The following is an 18274-nucleotide window of genomic DNA, read 5'->3' as shown; positions in this document are numbered from 1 at the left end:
ACTAACGTACTTAAAACAAGCAAAACGGCAAAATTGGCACGCGCAAGTGCGGGAACGGCAAAACGGCCGCACACGTCCGCGCGGAACGGCAAACGGAAATGGCCAAGTCGGCCATCTCAAACCGTTTTAGTCAAAAATTAGGCTAGGAATATCGGATCAAGGTACATGAGGTACCGTTACGAAGCTAAGAGGAAGGGCTACAATGTTCATGAAGACATCGTAACCCAGATCTCAATGGGTATAGGTGAAAATTGCGTGAAACAGTTCCAGCTGTTTCATTGCGAGTTACCAAACAGGCCCTGTTTGCAAGGCCGTAACTCACGGCTCAGAAATCGAAATTAAGAAATTCCAAAGGATGTGACGACCCCACCTCCCCCTAAGGCGTACCAAAGGGTTCGGCGGACCGCCTGCCCAGCTCTCGCCAGGACTCACTCACTATCTCTATCGAATAATGTACACACAACCATGAACCATAAATAACAATCCCAATTCAAGCTTATAATTTACATTGATAGAAATCGAGGTACAAAGTCTCAATATACTCAAACTGGTTCAAGGCGTATACAATCCAAATACAAAACATTCTATTCGAGGAATAGCACGAGTACAAGTCAAAAAATCAAACAACTAGTCTATGCTAGACTTTACATATCTCGCACCTCGCTCGTACCCCTGAAAGGAAAACAAATGGAGTGGAATGAGCTAAAAGCCCAGTGAGGTTCCAAATAGCAAATTGACCATTATTTAGAAGTACAAGTTTTCGGTATAGCAAAGTAACAAGCATGAAGAGTTCATAAAGGTGAGCAATAACACGTCAAGTAGCAATCTTAAAATGAACGAATGTAGAAAATTTTTCAAAAGAAACAATAATCCAATAAACAATAATTACTCCAAAGTATAAGGATACGGATGACTCTCAGGAGCCAAATTCCCATTACATTACCAGAAGCTTGATCCCGTAGTAGTTGACACTCCGTCAACTTTCAAGTAAGTAACCAATCCAGTAGAACACCACTTAAACGACTCTCCGTCCACCGTTCAACCCCCAGCTGGGCCCAAAATCCTCAAGAACACGGGTGGTAATACTCGAGTATACCGATTAGTCGAGGAGATATCACTCCACTCGACAATACAAGAGACCCAGGGTTCGTTACCCAATCGACTAAGCCCTTGCCGGCTCGACTAGAGTAACTCGCCACAGGGTTTCTGGAATTCCAGGAAGTGCGCGCATCATAATCAAGTATATCCAGTCAATTGCAACAATAAACAAGTATATCACGTAAGGGCAAGTGCGATAAAGTACACTCTTGCCCTATCAATTCACGTATATAACATGTACTCATATTGGTCACGTATCAAGTTCAAGTATCTAGTGCAATTCGGTATTTGAAAGCACTCACCAAAAGATATAGTGCCTTTACTGGTCACTTTCAGGTTATACTCCGGGTTCGGAGTCCAAATCTGCGATAAAACTCAGTTTGAGAACTTTGAAACATGACTAAGATTCGAAACTTAGACGTTTCGTTCAATAAAATCAAGAAATTGAAATTCACTCGGATGGTAGTCGTGAAACACTTGCTCGCTTTTTAAATGGTAAAACTTTGTAACATTTATACTTGAAAATGCCATGCAAGTCGAAAGTATAAGGAAAAACATACTCCGAGCAATCATTATTTCCTTTCTCAAGGGTACAAGTTCGGCCAAGTCCTTCCTTATATACCCCGGAACAAAAATACTCAAGTACCCTAGATGGTTCAAGCACTATTCATATCAATTCGACCCAAGTCGCAAGTGTATTTATATAGTTCTCGAGCGTAAATTCGGGCAGCATGCCCTTTGTGTTTACCTAATTTTCCAGCCATTTAGGCTTCATTATTTTTCTCAACCACAACCCAACATCAAATATGTCAACAATTCATGTCCAGAGCCGTTCCATAGGCTCACAATATCATAATAACAAGAATCACAACAATGACAAGTGCAGAAATTCAACTTAGCACAAGACAGATTTGACGTACGAATGCGGAAATAACATATCCGAGGCTACGCTTATTGGATTGAGGCGTAACCTATGCCGTTTCGAAGCTAAGATATAGGGCTGCAATGTTCATGAAGGTCACTTAGTCCAGTTCCTAATGTAGCTTAGTCAAATCCTCAAATTACTAAACCAGAAACCAATTCGTCGGCTATATAACCGCATTACCCTGTAATGGTCATATCTTAGAGTACAAAAGTCCGAATCAGGTGTTCTTAGAGGCATTTAAAAGCTAAGTCAGAATACTACAACTTTCATGTTTTGGCCCAGAGCTAAATCAGTACGGCTCCTAGTCAAAAAACGTGATAAACTGGACTTAACTGATGAAACGGACTGCTGGGAAATATTTGAAACAGTAAGGGTATTTCGGACTTTTCATGACCTACGTTGCTCCGATTGGGCTGAAATTTTACAGGCACCTACAAAATACCATTCTCTACAACTTTTCTTCTTTGACCCAAAGCCAATTCGGCCTCTAACACACAGATACAAATTCGGACAGAATGTAAGCTAGAATTTCCAGAAATCTGAAATTTGTAGTTTCTAGTGCAACTTTCCCCAATTTCTCACCTCTCACACTACCAAAACATCTTATACAACATTAATTGTAACATACAAGCATCATACATCAAGTTGGGCAGAAATTCCACAGCCCTAGTTCATCAAATAAATTGGGGAAAAACTTCTACACATGCTAGCATCCATGAATCCACCACCAATCAAGCTACTAAGCTTACTTTAACCATGATTGAAAGAGAAAGTTAGAGAGATATCATCCTCTTACCTTGATTAGAGTTCACCAAGTGTAGCCCAAGCTTTCTCTTTCCAAAATTTCACCAACAATCACTAACTAATCACTCAAAGGTAAGTTTAATCGGTTTAGAAATTTAATTTGTCACTTGGTTGGTTAGAATCAAGAAGAAGGAATTGTTTCTTGCTCTCACTTTCTCTCTCCCTCTTGGTCGACCAGCTGCTGGAAAAATGAAGAGGAAAGTGCAGAAAATTGGTTTAAGAAGGCTAGTTAATCACTTGGCCAAGAAACTCTAGGGTGGCGACACTTGTCGCCACCACCACCTTTCATTTTTCTCTTTCTTCCTTGCTATTTTCTAGCCTCAAATTTTCGGTCAAAGCAGCTGCCAAACAAGAAGATATTTTGCTCAAAAGTCAATAAGCTTGTATGGTAAGAAAGTGGTGGTCAAGTGGTACGTTCAACCGGTAGTGCGCGGGACCCGCCGGTTCGCGCCGTTTTTCTTAAAAACTCACGTACTACTATTTCTTTTTTCTTCCCATACTCTAACCTTATATCATTGCTACTACTCACATATGATTTTTCACTTAAAAGTCACTTTTAATCACCAAATTGATCCTTGGTCAGTACCGAAAATTCATCCGGCGAAAAATCGCGAAAACCCTAATTTTGCTCAAATCTTGAAACCGAAGTGTAAAACCCTATTTCCAGGTTCATCTCCACTTATTGTTGAACAATTGGGTAGTAGGGCCTTAATAAATAATAATTTTCAAATAAAAGGAAATTTTTTAAGAAAACGTGAGGAATTTACAATTTCAATAATTAACATTAGAATCTCTAGTAAAATATGAAAGATTTAAGAAACCGTTTAGTCACAAGTAAACTAGGGTTTTTGATTAAAACATTAGGGTTTCTAGTCGTTTAAAACGAAATAAGGTTTTAAATCAAACCCGAAGAAATATACTTTAATATTTTCTTCACAAACAACCTCCTAATATTCGGGATGTTACAATCTCTCCTCCTTAAAAGAATTTCGCCCTCGAAATTCCAACGGGTACTAAGAGTCATTTAAAGTCAATCAGGTACTAGAAATCACTCCAATCCCTTATATATGACCTTATCATTTAGTAAAGAGCTAAGAGATAATCAAATAGATCATGCAAAAAGGGCTCAATTCACATAACTAGCCCTGAGTTGAAAGTAAAGTCTCAGATATTCGAAAAATTTAGAACATGGCTTAGCCTCAAGTCGAAAATTTCTCAAGTCGAAAATTTTACCCCTGGCGGTGCTTGGAAACACAACAGGCAAAGGCTCACCAGAGAGTTTTAGTTCAACCGCTACAGAGGAGAAGTAGCTGGTCTACAGCCCCACAAATACGAATAAGTTCAAAAGCAAGGTCAAAGCAGAGTTCAAACATATAAGTTCAAAAGTAGATTCAATTACTTCAAGTTCAAGAAGCACGGGTACAAATAAGAACTCACTCGACTAGCCTATACCCAGCAATTCACATTCTCAAACAGTCGCCGAATTCAAATCCACATATAGGTCATATTACTCATGTGTAAAAATCAAATCAGGTCCATTACATGTACGTAAGAGCACACTCGCCAAAACAAGTTCAAGTCCCAAATGAGCTCATTTTAGTCTGTCTCAGACAGTTCAAGTATTGCAAACCCCTTTGATCGGTCCAATAACAAGGTTAAATGTTAGAATCATCCACACTTTAACCTTTCCATCAAAACTCACCTCAAGTGCAATCAAGATACAGACCCTTATTCTAACGCTCTTCACTATATGATACCCAAGTACAAGAATCCACAATAAGACAATTCACAACTCGAGCCGGCCGGTCCCAAGAGTAAATTACCCATATTAGAGATTCCTACCCAGCATACATATCTAAGGTCCCCAACAATAGACAATTGTTCCACACTTAACAAGTCAATCCCCACAGTCCAAGAACCTTCTCCCGGCACGAGCTCAAAAGGAGCTCTGATACCATCTGTGACGACCCCACCTCCCCCTAAGGCGTACCAAAGGGTTCGGCGGACCGCCTGCCCAGCTCTCGCCAGGACTCACTCACTATCTCTATCGAATAATGTACACACAACCATGAACCATAAATAACAATCCCAATTCAAGCTTATAATTTACATTGATAGAAATCGAGGTACAAAGTCTCAATATACTCAAACTGGTTCAAGGCATATACAATCCAAATACAAAACATTCTATTCGAGGAATAGCACGAGTACAAGTCAAAAAATCAAACAACTAGTCTATGCTAGACTTTACATATCTCGCACCTCGCTCGTACCCCTGAAAGGAAAACAAATGGAGTGGAATGAGCTAAAAGCCCAGTGAGGTTCCAAATAGCAAATTGACCATTATTTAGAAGTACAAGTTTTCGGTATAGCAAAGTAACAAGCATGAAGAGTTCATAAAGGTGAGCAATAACACGTCAAGTAGCAATCTTAAAATGAACGAATGTAGAAAATTTTTCAAAAGAAACAATAATCCAATAAACAATAATTACTCCAAAGTATAAGGATACGGATGACTCTCAGGAGCCAAATTCCCATTACATTACCAGAAGCTTGATCCCGTAGTAGTTGACACTCCGTCAACTTTCAAGTAAGTAACCAATCCAGTAGAACACCACTTAAACGACTCTCCGTCCACCGTTCAACCCCCAGCTGGGCCCAAAATCCTCAAGAACACGGGTGGTAATACTCGAGTATACCGATTAGTCGAGGAGATATCACTCCACTCGACAATACAAGAGACCCAGGGTTCGTTACCCAATCGACCAAGCCCTTGCCGGCTCGACTAGAGTAACTCGCCACAGGGTTTCTGGAATTCCAGGAAGTGCGCGCATCATAATCAAGTATATCCAGTCAATTGCAACAATAAACAAGTATATCACGTAAGGGCAAGTGCGATAAAGTACACTCTTGCCCTATCAATTCACGTATATAACATGTACTCATATTGGTCACGTATCAAGTTCAAGTATCTAGTGCAATTCGGTATTTGAAAGCACTCACCAAAAGATATAGTGCCTTTACTGGTCACTTTCAGGTTATACTCCGGGTTCGGAGTCCAAATCTGCGATAAAACTCAGTTTGAGAACTTTGAAACATGACTAAGATTCGAAACTTAGACGTTTCGTTCAATAAAATCAAGAAATTGAAATTCACTCGGATGGTAGTCGTGAAACACTTGCTCGCTTTTTAAATGGTAAAACTTTGTAACATTTATACTTGAAAATGCCATGCAAGTCGAAAGTATAAGGAAAAACATACTCCGAGCAATCATTATTTCCTTTCTCAAGGGTACAAGTTCGGCCAAGTCCTTCCTTATATACCCCGGAACAAAAATACTCAAGTACCCTAGATGGTTCAAGCACTATTCATATCAATTCGACCCAAGTCGCAAGTGTATTTATATAGTTCTCGAGCGTAAATTCGGGCAGCATGCCCTTTGTGTTTACCTAATTTTCCAGCCATTTAGGCTTCATTATTTTTCTCAACCACAACCCAACATCAAATATGTCAACAATTCATGTCCAGAGCCGTTCCATAGGCTCACAATATCATAATAACAAGAATCACAACAATGACAAGTGCAGAAATTCAACTTAGCACAAGACAGATTTGACGTACGAATGCGGAAATAACATATCCGAGGCTACGCTTATTGGATTGAGGCGTAACCTATGCCGTTTCGAAGCTAAGATATAGGGCTGCAATGTTCATGAAGGTCACTTAGTCCAGTTCCTAATGTAGCTTAGTCAAATCCTCAAATTACTAAACCAGAAACCAATTCGTCGGCTATATAACCGCATTACCCTGTAATGGTCATATCTCAGAGTACAAAAGTCCGAATCAGGTGTTCTTAGAGGCATTTAAAAGCTAAGTCAGAATACTACAACTTTCATGTTTTGGCCCAGAGCTAAATCAGTACGGCTCCTAGTCAAAAAACGTGATAAACTGGACTTAACTGATGAAACGGACTGCTGGGAAATATTTGAAACAGTAAGGGTATTTCGGACTTTTCATGACCTACGTTGCTCCGATTGGGCTGAAATTTTACAGGCACCTACAAAATACCATTCTCTACAACTTTTCTTCTTTGACCCAAAGCCAATTCGGCCTCTAACACACAGATACAAATTCGGACAGAATGTAAGCTAGAATTTCCAGAAATCTGAAATTTGTAGTTTCTAGTGCAACTTTCCCCAATTTCTCACCTCTCACACTACCAAAACATCTTATACAACATTAATTGTAACATACAAGCATCATACATCAAGTTGGGCAGAAATTCCACAGCCCTAGTTCATCAAATAAATTGGGGAAAAACTTCTACACATGCTAGCATCCATGAATCCACCACCAATCAAGCTACTAAGCTTACTTTAACCATGATTGAAAGAGAAAGTTAGAGAGATATCATCCTCTTACCTTGATTAGAGTTCACCAAGTGTAGCCCAAGCTTTCTCTTTCCAAAATTTCACCAACAATCACTAACTAATCACTCAAAGGTAAGTTTAATCGGTTTAGAAATTTAATTTGTCACTTGGTTGGTTAGAATCAAGAAGAAGGAATTGTTTCTTGCTCTCACTTTCTCTCTCCCTCTTGGTCGACCAGCTGCTGGAAAAATGAAGAGGAAAGTGCAGAAAATTGGTTTAAGAAGGCTAGTTAATCACTTGGCCAAGAAACTCTAGGGTGGCGACACTTGTCGCCACCACCACCTTTCATTTTTCTCTTTCTTCCTTGCTATTTTCTAGCCTCAAATTTTCGGTCAAAGCAGCTGCCAAACAAGAAGATATTTTGCTCAAAAGTCAATAAGCTTGTATGGTAAGAAAGTGGTGGTCAAGTGGTACGTTCAACCGGTAGTGCGCGGGACCCGCCGGTTCGCGCCGTTTTTCTTAAAAACTCACGTACTACTATTTCTTTTTTCTTCCCATACTCTAACCTTATATCATTGCTACTACTCACATATGATTTTTCACTTAAAAGTCACTTTTAATCACCAAATTGATCCTTGGTCAGTACCGAAAATTCATCCGGCGAAAAATCGCGAAAACCCTAATTTTGCTCAAATCTTGAAACCGAAGTGTAAAACCCTATTTCCAGGTTCATCTCCACTTATTGTTGAACAATTGGGTAGTAGGGCCTTAATAAATAATAATTTTCAAATAAAAGGAAATTTTTTAAGAAAACGTGAGGAATTTACAATTTCAATAATTAACATTAGAATCTCTAGTAAAATATGAAAGATTTAAGAAACCGTTTAGTCACAAGTAAACTAGGGTTTTTGATTAAAACATTAGGGTTTCTAGTCGTTTAAAACGAAATAAGGTTTTAAATCAAACCCGAAGAAATATACTTTAATATTTTCTTCACAAACAACCTCCTAATATTCGGGATGTTACAATCTCTCCTCCTTAAAAGAATTTCGCCCTCGAAATTCCAACGGGTACTAAGAGTCATTTAAAGTCAATCAGGTACTAGAAATCACTCCAATCCCTTATATATGACCTTATCATTTAGTAAAGAGCTAAGAGATAATCAAATAGATCATGCAAAAAGGGCTCAATTCACATAACTAGCCCTGAGTTGAAAGTAAAGTCTCAGATATTCGAAAAATTTAGAACATGGCTTAGCCTCAAGTCGAAAATTTCTCAAGTCGAAAATTTTACCCCTGGCGGTGCTTGGAAACACAACAGGCAAAGGCTCACCAGAGAGTTTTAGTTCAACCGCTACAGAGGAGAAGTAGCTGGTCTACAGCCCCACAAATACGAATAAGTTCAAAAGCAAGGTCAAAGCAGAGTTCAAACATATAAGTTCAAAAGTAGATTCAATTACTTCAAGTTCAAGAAGCACGGGTACAAATAAGAACTCACTCGACTAGCCTATACCCAGCAATTCACATTCTCAAACAGTCGCCGAATTCAAATCCACATATAGGTCATATTACTCATGTGTAAAAATCAAATCAGGTCCATTACATGTACGTAAGAGCACACTCGCCAAAACAAGTTCAAGTCCCAAATGAGCTCATTTTAGTCTGTCTCAGACAGTTCAAGTATTGCAAACCCCTTTGATCGGTCCAATAACAAGGTTAAATGTTAGAATCATCCACACTTTAACCTTTCCATCAAAACTCACCTCAAGTGCAATCAAGATACAGACCCTTATTCTAACGCTCTTCACTATATGATACCCAAGTACAAGAATCCACAATAAGACAATTCACAACTCGAGCCGGCCGGTCCCAAGAGTAAATTACCCATATTAGAGATTCCTACCCAGCATACATATCTAAGGTCCCCAACAATAGACAATTGTTCCACACTTAACAAGTCAATCCCCACAGTCCAAGAACCTTCTCCCGGCACGAGCTCAAAAGGAGCTCTGATACCATCTGTGACGACCCCACCTCCCCCTAAGGCGTACCAAAGGGTTCGGCGGACCGCCTGCCCAGCTCTCGCCAGGACTCACTCACTATCTCTATCGAATAATGTACACACAACCATGAACCATAAATAACAATCCCAATTCAAGCTTATAATTTACATTGATAGAAATCGAGGTACAAAGTCTCAATATACTCAAACTGGTTCAAGGCATATACAATCCAAATACAAAACATTCTATTCGAGGAATAGCACGAGTACAAGTCAAAAAATCAAACAACTAGTCTATGCTAGACTTTACATATCTCGCACCTCGCTCGTACCCCTGAAAGGAAAACAAATGGAGTGGAATGAGCTAAAAGCCCAGTGAGGTTCCAAATAGCAAATTGACCATTATTTAGAAGTACAAGTTTTCGGTATAGCAAAGTAACAAGCATGAAGAGTTCATAAAGGTGAGCAATAACACGTCAAGTAGCAATCTTAAAATGAACGAATGTAGAAAATTTTTCAAAAGAAACAATAATCCAATAAACAATAATTACTCCAAAGTATAAGGATACGGATGACTCTCAGGAGCCAAATTCCCATTACATTACCAGAAGCTTGATCCCGTAGTAGTTGACACTCCGTCAACTTTCAAGTAAGTAACCAATCCAGTAGAACACCACTTAAACGACTCTCCGTCCACCGTTCAACCCCCAGCTGGGCCCAAAATCCTCAAGAACACGGGTGGTAATACTCGAGTATACCGATTAGTCGAGGAGATATCACTCCACTCGACAATACAAGAGACCCAGGGTTCGTTACCCAATCGACCAAGCCCTTGCCGGCTCGACTAGAGTAACTCGCCACAGGGTTTCTGGAATTCCAGGAAGTGCGCGCATCATAATCAAGTATATCCAGTCAATTGCAACAATAAACAAGTATATCACGTAAGGGCAAGTGCGATAAAGTACACTCTTGCCCTATCAATTCACGTATATAACATGTACTCATATTGGTCACGTATCAAGTTCAAGTATCTAGTGCAATTCGGTATTTGAAAGCACTCACCAAAAGATATAGTGCCTTTACTGGTCACTTTCAGGTTATACTCCGGGTTCGGAGTCCAAATCTGCGATAAAACTCAGTTTGAGAACTTTGAAACATGACTAAGATTCGAAACTTAGACGTTTCGTTCAATAAAATCAAGAAATTGAAATTCACTCGGATGGTAGTCGTGAAACACTTGCTCGCTTTTTAAATGGTAAAACTTTGTAACATTTATACTTGAAAATGCCATGCAAGTCGAAAGTATAAGGAAAAACATACTCCGAGCAATCATTATTTCCTTTCTCAAGGGTACAAGTTCGGCCAAGTCCTTCCTTATATACCCCGGAACAAAAATACTCAAGTACCCTAGATGGTTCAAGCACTATTCATATCAATTCGACCCAAGTCGCAAGTGTATTTATATAGTTCTCGAGCGTAAATTCGGGCAGCATGCCCTTTGTGTTTACCTAATTTTCCAGCCATTTAGGCTTCATTATTTTTCTCAACCACAACCCAACATCAAATATGTCAACAATTCATGTCCAGAGCCGTTCCATAGGCTCACAATATCATAATAACAAGAATCACAACAATGACAAGTGCAGAAATTCAACTTAGCACAAGACAGATTTGACGTACGAATGCGGAAATAACATATCCGAGGCTACGCTTATTGGATTGAGGCGTAACCTATGCCGTTTCGAAGCTAAGATATAGGGCTGCAATGTTCATGAAGGTCACTTAGTCCAGTTCCTAATGTAGCTTAGTCAAATCCTCAAATTACTAAACCAGAAACCAATTCGTCGGCTATATAACCGCATTACCCTGTAATGGTCATATCTCAGAGTACAAAAGTCCGAATCAGGTGTTCTTAGAGGCATTTAAAAGCTAAGTCAGAATACTACAACTTTCATGTTTTGGCCCAGAGCTAAATCAGTACGGCTCCTAGTCAAAAAACGTGATAAACTGGACTTAACTGATGAAACGGACTGCTGGGAAATATTTGAAACAGTAAGGGTATTTCGGACTTTTCATGACCTACGTTGCTCCGATTGGGCTGAAATTTTACAGGCACCTACAAAATACCATTCTCTACAACTTTTCTTCTTTGACCCAAAGCCAATTCGGCCTCTAACACACAGATACAAATTCGGACAGAATGTAAGCTAGAATTTCCAGAAATCTGAAATTTGTAGTTTCTAGTGCAACTTTCCCCAATTTCTCACCTCTCACACTACCAAAACATCTTATACAACATTAATTGTAACATACAAGCATCATACATCAAGTTGGGCAGAAATTCCACAGCCCTAGTTCATCAAATAAATTGGGGAAAAACTTCTACACATGCTAGCATCCATGAATCCACCACCAATCAAGCTACTAAGCTTACTTTAACCATGATTGAAAGAGAAAGTTAGAGAGATATCATCCTCTTACCTTGATTAGAGTTCACCAAGTGTAGCCCAAGCTTTCTCTTTCCAAAATTTCACCAACAATCACTAACTAATCACTCAAAGGTAAGTTTAATCGGTTTAGAAATTTAATTTGTCACTTGGTTGGTTAGAATCAAGAAGAAGGAATTGTTTCTTGCTCTCACTTTCTCTCTCCCTCTTGGTCGACCAGCTGCTGGAAAAATGAAGAGGAAAGTGCAGAAAATTGGTTTAAGAAGGCTAGTTAATCACTTGGCCAAGAAACTCTAGGGTGGCGACACTTGTCGCCACCACCACCTTTCATTTTTCTCTTTCTTCCTTGCTATTTTCTAGCCTCAAATTTTCGGTCAAAGCAGCTGCCAAACAAGAAGATATTTTGCTCAAAAGTCAATAAGCTTGTATGGTAAGAAAGTGGTGGTCAAGTGGTACGTTCAACCGGTAGTGCGCGGGACCCGCCGGTTCGCGCCGTTTTTCTTAAAAACTCACGTACTACTATTTCTTTTTTCTTCCCATACTCTAACCTTATATCATTGCTACTACTCACATATGATTTTTCACTTAAAAGTCACTTTTAATCACCAAATTGATCCTTGGTCAGTACCGAAAATTCATCCGGCGAAAAATCGCGAAAACCCTAATTTTGCTCAAATCTTGAAACCGAAGTGTAAAACCCTATTTCCAGGTTCATCTCCACTTATTGTTGAACAATTGGGTAGTAGGGCCTTAATAAATAATAATTTTCAAATAAAAGGAAATTTTTTAAGAAAACGTGAGGAATTTACAATTTCAATAATTAACATTAGAATCTCTAGTAAAATATGAAAGATTTAAGAAACCGTTTAGTCACAAGTAAACTAGGGTTTTTGATTAAAACATTAGGGTTTCTAGTCGTTTAAAACGAAATAAGGTTTTAAATCAAACCCGAAGAAATATACTTTAATATTTTCTTCACAAACAACCTCCTAATATTCGGGATGTTACAATCTCTCCTCCTTAAAAGAATTTCGCCCTCGAAATTCCAACGGGTACTAAGAGTCATTTAAAGTCAATCAGGTACTAGAAATCACTCCAATCCCTTATATATGACCTTATCATTTAGTAAAGAGCTAAGAGATAATCAAATAGATCATGCAAAAAGGGCTCAATTCACATAACTAGCCCTGAGTTGAAAGTAAAGTCTCAGATATTCGAAAAATTTAGAACATGGCTTAGCCTCAAGTCGAAAATTTCTCAAGTCGAAAATTTTACCCCTGGCGGTGCTTGGAAACACAACAGGCAAAGGCTCACCAGAGAGTTTTAGTTCAACCGCTACAGAGGAGAAGTAGCTGGTCTACAGCCCCACAAATACGAATAAGTTCAAAAGCAAGGTCAAAGCAGAGTTCAAACATATAAGTTCAAAAGTAGATTCAATTACTTCAAGTTCAAGAAGCACGGGTACAAATAAGAACTCACTCGACTAGCCTATACCCAGCAATTCACATTCTCAAACAGTCGCCGAATTCAAATCCACATATAGGTCATATTACTCATGTGTAAAAATCAAATCAGGTCCATTACATGTACGTAAGAGCACACTCGCCAAAACAAGTTCAAGTCCCAAATGAGCTCATTTTAGTCTGTCTCAGACAGTTCAAGTATTGCAAACCCCTTTGATCGGTCCAATAACAAGGTTAAATGTTAGAATCATCCACACTTTAACCTTTCCATCAAAACTCACCTCAAGTGCAATCAAGATACAGACCCTTATTCTAACGCTCTTCACTATATGATACCCAAGTACAAGAATCCACAATAAGACAATTCACAACTCGAGCCGGCCGGTCCCAAGAGTAAATTACCCATATTAGAGATTCCTACCCAGCATACATATCTAAGGTCCCCAACAATAGACAATTGTTCCACACTTAACAAGTCAATCCCCACAGTCCAAGAACCTTCTCCCGGCACGAGCTCAAAAGGAGCTCTGATACCATCTGTGACGACCCCACCTCCCCCTAAGGCGTACCAAAGGGTTCGGCGGACCGCCTGCCCAGCTCTCGCCAGGACTCACTCACTATCTCTATCGAATAATGTACACACAACCATGAACCATAAATAACAATCCCAATTCAAGCTTATAATTTACATTGATAGAAATCGAGGTACAAAGTCTCAATATACTCAAACTGGTTCAAGGCATATACAATCCAAATACAAAACATTCTATTCGAGGAATAGCACGAGTACAAGTCAAAAAATCAAACAACTAGTCTATGCTAGACTTTACATATCTCGCACCTCGCTCGTACCCCTGAAAGGAAAACAAATGGAGTGGAATGAGCTAAAAGCCCAGTGAGGTTCCAAATAGCAAATTGACCATTATTTAGAAGTACAAGTTTTCGGTATAGCAAAGTAACAAGCATGAAGAGTTCATAAAGGTGAGCAATAACACGTCAAGTAGCAATCTTAAAATGAACGAATGTAGAAAATTTTTCAAAAGAAACAATAATCCAATAAACAATAATTACTCCAAAGTATAAGGATACGGATGACTCTCAGGAGCCAAATTCCCATTACATTACCAGAAGCTTGATCCCGTAGTAGTTGACACTCCGTCAACTTTCAAGTAAGTAACCAATCCAGTAGAACACCACTTAAACGACTCTCCGTCCACCGTTCAACCCCCAGCTGGGCCCAAAATCCTCAAGAACACGGGTGGTAATACTCGAGTATACCGATTAGTCGAGAAGATATCACTCCACTCGACAATACAAGAGACCCAGGGTTCGTTACCCAATCGACCAAGCCCTTGCCGGCTCGACTAGAGTAACTCGCCACAGGGTTTCTGGAATTCCAGGAAGTGCGCGCATCATAATCAAGTATATCCAATCAATTGCAACAATAAACAAGTATATCACGTAAGGGCAAGTGCGATAAAGTACACTCTTGCCCTATCAATTCACGTATATAACATGTACTCATATTGGTCACGTATCAAGTTCAAGTATCTAGTGCAATTCGGTATTTGAAAGCACTCACCAAAAGATATAGTGCCTTTACTGGTCACTTTCAGGTTATACTCCGGGTTCGGAGTCCAAATCTGCGATAAAACTCAGTTTGAGAACTTTGAAACATGACTAAGATTCGAAACTTAGACGTTTCGTTCAATAAAATCAAGAAATTGAAATTCACTCGGATGGTAGTCGTGAAACACTTGCTCGCTTTTTAAATGGTAAAACTTTGTAACATTTATACTTGAAAATGCCATGCAAGTCGAAAGTATAAGGAAAAACATACTCCGAGCAATCATTATTTCCTTTCTCAAGGGTACAAGTTCGGCCAAGTCCTTCCTTATATACCCCGGAACAAAAATACTCAAGTACCCTAGATGGTTCAAGCACTATTCATATCAATTCGACCCAAGTCGCAAGTGTATTTATATAGTTCTCGAGCGTAAATTCGGGCAGCATGCCCTTTGTGTTTACCTAATTTTCCAGCCATTTAGGCTTCATTATTTTTCTCAACCACAACCCAACATCAAATATGTCAACAATTCATGTCCAGAGCCGTTCCATAGGCTCACAATATCATAATAACAAGAATCACAACAATGACAAGTGCAGAAATTCAACTTAGCACAAGACAGATTTGACGTACGAATGCGGAAATAACATATCCGAGGCTACGCTTATTGGATTGAGGCGTAACCTATGCCGTTTCGAAGCTAAGATATAGGGCTGCAATGTTCATGAAGGTCACTTAGTCCAGTTCCTAATGTAGCTTAGTCAAATCCTCAAATTACTAAACCAGAAACCAATTCGTCGGCTATATAACCGCATTACCCTGTAATGGTCATATCTCAGAGTACAAAAGTCCGAATCAGGTGTTCTTAGAGGCATTTAAAAGCTAAGTCAGAATACTACAACTTTCATGTTTTGGCCCAGAGCTAAATCAGTACGGCTCCTAGTCAAAAAACGTGATAAACTGGACTTAACTGATGAAACGGACTGCTGGGAAATATTTGAAACAGTAAGGGTATTTCGGACTTTTCATGACCTACGTTGCTCCGATTGGGCTGAAATTTTACAGGCACCTACAAAATACCATTCTCTACAACTTTTCTTCTTTGACCCAAAGCCAATTCGGCCTCTAACACACAGATACAAATTCGGACAGAATGTAAGCTAGAATTTCCAGAAATCTGAAATTTGTAGTTTCTAGTGCAACTTTCCCCAATTTCTCACCTCTCACACTACCAAAACATCTTATACAACATTAATTGTAACATACAAGCATCATACATCAAGTTGGGCAGAAATTCCACAGCCCTAGTTCATCAAATAAATTGGGGAAAAACTTCTACACATGCTAGCATCCATGAATCCACCACCAATCAAGCTACTAAGCTTACTTTAACCATGATTGAAAGAGAAAGTTAGAGAGATATCATCCTCTTACCTTGATTAGAGTTCACCAAGTGTAGCCCAAGCTTTCTCTTTCCAAAATTTCACCAACAATCACTAACTAATCACTCAAAGGTAAGTTTAATCGGTTTAGAAATTTAATTTGTCACTTGGTTGGTTAGAATCAAGAAGAAGGAATTGTTTCTTGCTCTCACTTTCTCTCTCCCTCTTGGTCGACCAGCTGCTGGAAAAATGAAGAGGAAAGTGCAGAAAATTGGTTTAAGAAGGCTAGTTAATCACTTGGCCAAGAAACTCTAGGGTGGCGACACTTGTCGCCACCACCACCTTTCATTTTTCTCTTTCTTCCTTGCTATTTTCTAGCCTCAAATTTTCGGTCAAAGCAGCTGCCAAACAAGAAGATATTTTGCTCAAAAGTCAATAAGCTTGTATGGTAAGAAAGTGGTGGTCAAGTGGTACGTTCAACCGGTAGTGCGCGGGACCCGCCGGTTCGCGCCGTTTTTCTTAAAAACTCACGTACTACTATTTCTTTTTTCTTCCCATACTCTAACCTTATATCATTGCTACTACTCACATATGATTTTTCACTTAAAAGTCACTTTTAATCACCAAATTGATCCTTGGTCAGTACCGAAAATTCATCCGGCGAAAAATCGCGAAAACCCTAATTTTGCTCAAATCTTGAAACCGAAGTGTAAAACCCTATTTCCAGGTTCATCTCCACTTATTGTTGAACAATTGGGTAGTAGGGCCTTAATAAATAATAATTTTCAAATAAAAGGAAATTTTTTAAGAAAACGTGAGGAATTTACAATTTCAATAATTAACATTAGAATCTCTAGTAAAATATGAAAGATTTAAGAAACCGTTTAGTCACAAGTAAACTAGGGTTTTTGATTAAAACATTAGGGTTTCTAGTCGTTTAAAACGAAATAAGGTTTTAAATCAAACCCGAAGAAATATACTTTAATATTTTCTTCACAAACAACCTCCTAATATTCGGGATGTTACAATCTCTCCTCCTTAAAAGAATTTCGCCCTCGAAATTCCAACGGGTACTAAGAGTCATTTAAAGTCAATCAGGTACTAGAAATCACTCCAATCCCTTATATATGACCTTATCATTTAGTAAAGAGCTAAGAGATAATCAAATAGATCATGCAAAAAGGGCTCAATTCACATAACTAGCCCTGAGTTGAAAGTAAAGTCTCAGATATTCGAAAAATTTAGAACATGGCTTAGCCTCAAGTCGAAAATTTCTCAAGTCGAAAATTTTACCCCTGGCGGTGCTTGGAAACACAACAGGCAAAGGCTCACCAGAGAGTTTTAGTTCAACCGCTACAGAGGAGAAGTAGCTGGTCTACAGCCCCACAAATACGAATAAGTTCAAAAGCAAGGTCAAAGCAGAGTTCAAACATATAAGTTCAAAAGTAGATTCAATTACTTCAAGTTCAAGAAGCACGGGTACAAATAAGAACTCACTCGACTAGCCTATACCCAGCAATTCACATTCTCAAACAGTCGCCGAATTCAAATCCACATATAGGTCATATTACTCATGTGTAAAAATCAAATCAGGTCCATTACATGTACGTAAGAGCACACTCGCCAAAACAAGTTCAAGTCCCAAATGAGCTCATTTTAGTCTGTCTCAGACAGTTCAAGTATTGCAAACCCCTTTGATCGGTCCAATAACAAGGTTAAATGTTAGAATCATCCACACTTTAACCTTTCCATCAAAACTCACCTCAAGTGCAATCAAGATACAGACCCTTATTCTAACGCTCTTCACTATATGATACCCAAGTACAAGAATCCACAATAAGACAATTCACAACTCGAGCCGGCCGGTCCCAAGAGTAAATTACCCATATTAGAGATTCCTACCCAGCATACATATCTAAGGTCCCCAACAATAGACAATTGTTCCACACTTAACAAGTCAATCCCCACAGTCCAAGAACCTTCTCCCGGCACGAGCTCAAAAGGAGCTCTGATACCATCTGTGACGACCCCACCTCCCCCTAAGGCGTACCAAAGGGTTCGGCGGACCGCCTGCCCAGCTCTCGCCAGGACTCACTCACTATCTCTATCGAATAATGTACACACAACCATGAACCATAAATAACAATCCCAATTCAAGCTTATAATTTACATTGATAGAAATCGAGGTACAAAGTCTCAATATACTCAAACTGGTTC

This window comes from Coffea arabica, chromosome 10c, assembly GCF_036785885.1.
Source record: "Coffea arabica cultivar ET-39 chromosome 10c, Coffea Arabica ET-39 HiFi, whole genome shotgun sequence".
NCBI classification, from domain to species: Eukaryota; Viridiplantae; Streptophyta; class Magnoliopsida; order Gentianales; family Rubiaceae; genus Coffea; species Coffea arabica.
This window is presented reverse-complemented; position numbering follows the sequence as displayed.